The sequence below is a fragment of the Arachis ipaensis genome, chromosome B04, assembly GCF_000816755.2.
Source record: "Arachis ipaensis cultivar K30076 chromosome B04, Araip1.1, whole genome shotgun sequence".
NCBI lineage: Eukaryota > Viridiplantae > Streptophyta > Magnoliopsida > Fabales > Fabaceae > Arachis > Arachis ipaensis.
The window spans coordinates 83,428,732-83,433,644 of NC_029788.2; the positions used below are offsets into that span (position 1 = coordinate 83,428,732).

Consider the following 4,913-nt stretch of genomic DNA (forward strand, 5'->3'; position numbering starts at 1 on the left):
GCTCCTCCGTGGTCAGCTCCTTGGTTTCTTCTCTTTCTCTGCAGAAACTCCATCAAATCCATCCGAATTCTACCTAAAATAAACAGAAATACACAAGACTCAAAGTAGCATCCATAGTGGCTAAAAGATAATTAATTCTTGATAAAACTTAACAAATTAAATGCAAATTCATTAGGAAAAGGTAAGAAAGATGCTCACACATCAAGTACCTAACAAATTTATTTTCATAATGGCAATACCTAGCTTTTAGGCAATTTGTATGATAATACATAATTTCAATACCAATCCCCCAATGCACAAACATAAATGTCAAGAACAATAGGATTTAAAATATTTAACAACTTCAAAACATGACAATAGATCAAATTATGATAAGATAAGAACTCTATCATAAAAGATAAGCACAACTTATTTGCAAAAGTTACTTGATATACTGGACGAATGATCAAATATTTAAATCTAAGCTTAACAAAACTCTAATATATGTAAAATAAATGAACTCTTGGAGAATAGTATCAAGATACAAATGCCAACTATAAAAACACACAACTTAGATAGCATAATAAGACACATACATAAGAAAGGTGGAAAAAAAAGAAAAGGGTATGAATTCTTTTTACCCGTTTTCTTATATTGTTGTTAGATTTAGAGTGTATCATAGTAAGAAGAGATTTTGAGGAGGATCTCCATAAACTTTGTACCACAAAGAAAGATCTAATGTGAAAAGGTATTTGAAGGTCATTCTATTGAATGAACAAAGTTTGAAGTAAATAGCAGAGTAGACAACATCCCAAAAGCAAGAATATTTTAATATTTTTATTGTATTAAGTATGCAAAAAAATTGCTCATCCAAATAGAAAAAAGTGAACAATAACTATATTAAATCATTTAAACTATAAACACATTTGAATGAAGAATAAGTTATCATTTAAACTATAAACTTATTTAAACTATAGGTCCGTGACCCTTGCCGACTTCCTTAAGATTGGTCCACCTCAGTTTAATGAAAATGTCAATGCTTTGGAGGTTGATGGGTAGTTTCAAGACATGGAGAAATTTTTACAAATTCAGTGTATTTTCGAAGTATAGTCTGTGGTGATAGTAACCCATATGTTAAGGAGGATGCTCAACACTGGTGGCAAGAGGTGTGTTGTACCTTACAAGTGGAAGTAACTGATATTTCTTGAAATAAGTTTAAGATGGAGTTTTACGAGAAATATTTCTTGCAAGCAATTTGTACCGCAAAGGAGTTGGAGCTAATGCAACTGAAGTAGGAAGATATGTCTGTTGTTGAGTATACCCAGAAATTTAACAACTTGTGCCATTTCTCAAAGACTTGTCAAGAAAATTCAGCTAATTACGAAGAATGGATTTGTGCCCGGTACGAGAGGAGACTCAGGAGGGAGATATTCAATCATGTACATCCACAAAGGATAAGGAGTTTTACTAAGTTGGTTAACAAGAGCTAGCTCGCGGAAGATTGCTCCATGAAGTGGGCGTTGATGTTGGAAGGCCATGATGAGACTGCTTTAGATGAGTTGCGCAGGTTTAGGTTAGGTCTATGCTATCGATGTGGCTTACCGGGGCACATGTCCAGGGGTTGTCCACGTGGGAGAGCCACGGTCGGTCGCAACAGGGTCGAGGTAATTATCATGTTGGACACGTAATTTGAATTTGTTTTGTTTAAATCTGGAACCTTGATTCGTTCATGTCGCATGACAAAGTTGAGGGTTTAGGACTGGAAATGTCGGACGTAGTATCAAACTTGGAACCGAACTAGGAATTGAGGCCAAGAAGAGTGCTTCCATCTATTTTCTTTAGTAATCAAAATTTTGGGGACAAAATTCCTAATTAGGTGGGTAGGATGTAAATTTCGGGTAATTAATAAATAATTAACCAATAAATTAATCATTATTCAAAGAAATTAGGAAATTAAATTTGATAAGTTAGAAGAATAAAAATATTTAAAATACAAATTTCAGCACTAATTTTAAAGATTTTGGCCCAAAGTTGGGCCAACGGGCTAAATCGAATGAATCGAGCCCAAGTAGGCCCAAGCCCACACACTCAACCCATGTATATAAGCTCCATTCAGCCTTCTCTCCCCCTTCAATTCATAAGATCACGCTGAACTTGGTGAAAGGAAGAACAAAACCTAACCCCAATTATCTTCCATCTTCAATCTTCCATAACTTTCAATCTGTAGCTCCGATCGCTGCACCATTTACAGCCATGCGTTCATCTCATCAAGATCTTCAATCCTATCTGATTGATTTGGTAAGGCATCTCAAAATTCATGCCTAGTTCTCCCTTTCCTTTAATTTTGCGTTTTTGGTTTTGGAGATGTTGAATTATTATGATTTGATTGTTTAGAGGTACTTTATCGTGGATTATAAGTAGGTTTCATCCCAATTTTGAGTGGGTAAGGTAAGAAACTTTTGAATCCTTGTAAATTATTGAAATTATAAAACCCTATATTGATTATAGTGAAATTGTATGGTAATAGATTGAATTGTGTGAGTTGGAATCAAATTGGTGGATGTTGGATGCTTGAATTAAGCCTTGGAAGCTGGGAATTCATTTAGTGAGGAATTGGAGATTCGGAAACCTGAGGAAATGAGAGTTTTGAGGTGTTCCAAACTTGGAGAGAAATCGGGCAAGGTATGATTTTGGTTTCTCGTAGTTAATCTATAATGTTGCGTGAAAACTTAGGTTAGTTGTCTTAGGATAGGCTTGAATATTTGAATGGTTGGATTTAATGGAATTAATATATATGTATGTATGAAATAAGTATGATGCTGAATTTGATGGCAAAATGGTTAGATTTGATGTCATTGTTGTATGTATGTATCTATCTATATATTATGAATATGATGCTGAATTGATAATGGAGTAGCAGTACTTTAGGTGACTAAATAATTGATAAGTAGTAGAATTGGTATTTGGGGAATTACGAGAATGCTTGGTATGGATTTGGTTATGACTTGGTTGGTTTTGGATTGGAAAGTTTGGAAAACCTGAGGTTTTGAGATTTTGGTATAAACACAATTTTTAACCAACTTTGACGTGCTGTAACTTGGCCCTTGATGAGCGGATAATTTATACGCTTTTTGACATTGTTTTTAGTATGTTTTTAGTAGGATCTAGTTACTTTTAGGGATGTTTTCATTAGTTTTTATGTTAAATTCACATTTTTGGACTTTACTATGAGTTTGTGTGCTTTTCTGTGATTTCAGATATTTTTTGGCTGAAATGTTTTTGGCGCCGTTGCCGGGGATTGTTTGAGTTTTCGGCAAGCTTTTGGTCCGGTAACATCAGTGCCAGATTCCCTTTTTGATCCGGCAACAGCACCAAGTTTTTGGCGCCGTTGCCGGGGATTGTTTGAATTTGGACAACTGACGGTTCATCTTGTTGCTCAGATTAGGTAATTTTCTTTTTGTTTTCTTTTCAAAAATCTTTCAAAAATATTTTCAAAAAAAAGAGCACCAAGCTTTGGAGCCATTACCAGGATTTGTTCGAGCCTGGAGATCACAATTTCGTGCACCAAGTTTTTGGCGCCGTTGCCGGGGATTGTTTGAGTTTTCGGCAAGCTTTTGGTCCGGTAACATCAGTGCTAGATTCCCTTTTTGATCCGTACGCACAATATGATGCGTATGCACGATGCCCTGCTTTTCACTAAAATCCTATTTTTTAACTGTTTGACCTTCTGGATAAGCTTGTAAACTCCCGTAACCCCTGTTTAAGGTCCAATAGTTAGTTTGTAGGCCTTGGAAAGGGCGCGAAGACATTGATAGAGCTAAATTGATATTGAAGGAAATTGAGGAGTGAATAATTGAATTAATGTGGTGTGGAATTGTGATTGGATAAGTATATGGAGTTGTAATTTTGTTTCTGATCTTGAATACGATTGATCTTGAGTATGCTAAAGATGAGTGTGATGAGCATATTGGTTGCGTATAATTTGTTCCACTTTGTATGCATCATATTCTCTCTGTTTGTAAAGTGTGTCAGACACTATAGCCCAGGAGTGTGGCGGGCACTATATCCCAAGAGTGTGGGGGCACTTTACCCTGGGAAGTGTGTCGGGCACTATATCCCATGAGTGTGACGGGCACTTATCCCAAGAGTGTAGGAACACTTTATCCCGGAAAATGCGGCGGGCACTATATCCCAAGAGTGTGGCGGGCACTATATCCTAAGAGTGTGACCGACAATATATACCAAGAGTATGGAAGCATGTCAGAGAGACGATATCTGGGTTAGCTACCGAGTGTGTCGGGTTCTGGCAAAATAACCGACATGTGAGCTCATGGCCAGTAGAACAAGCATGCATCATGTGCATTTGGATACTTTTTTTGAGTTTGTAATTATTTTGGTTTACCTAATTGCTTTGTTGTATTAACTGCTATCTGACTTATTTGCTATAACTACTATCTATACTTGTGTTTTCCTTATCTATTTTGCCTGTGTTTGTTTCTGAGAGATCCCTCATATGGTGGAGGTGTGATGAAGGTTGTTCTATATATGGTGGTTAGGAGATGTGAAGGAAATGGAAAGTGAATAGTTAGATTATAATTAGAATTCCTAGATAGATTATCGAAGTTTCTGGTTTAGTGTAGAAGTTTGATCTGAGTTGTCGAAGTTCTAGGAATACCTCTGGCTTTTCCAGGACCTTATATATTATCTATGTGGGTACCTTTACCATGCTGAGAACTCACAGTTCTCATTCCATACATATTTTGTTGTTTTTCATATGCAGGTCGAGAGGTACCTCACTGAGCAATCTGGAGACTCGCAGCTGAAGCGAAGAACTGTGTTTTGGGCCTTTACTTTTTGTGTCTAGATTGTATATATTGTCTAGTTATGTATACTCTGGCCGGTCTTAGCTTTGCAGGTCGACTCTGGAGCTTGAT

At 36.5% G+C, this 4,913-nt stretch overlaps 1 long non-coding RNA gene across 1 annotated transcript in view; it reads right to left on the minus strand.

The window, feature by feature from the left end:
* The window catches only part of LOC110270690, a 5,531-nt gene continuing 857 nt past the window's right edge, over positions 240–4,913 (minus strand). The window contains exon 3 of the long non-coding RNA XR_002360332.1: positions 240–341. This is a non-coding gene — a long non-coding RNA (uncharacterized LOC110270690). The remainder of the gene's footprint in view (positions 342–4,913) is intronic.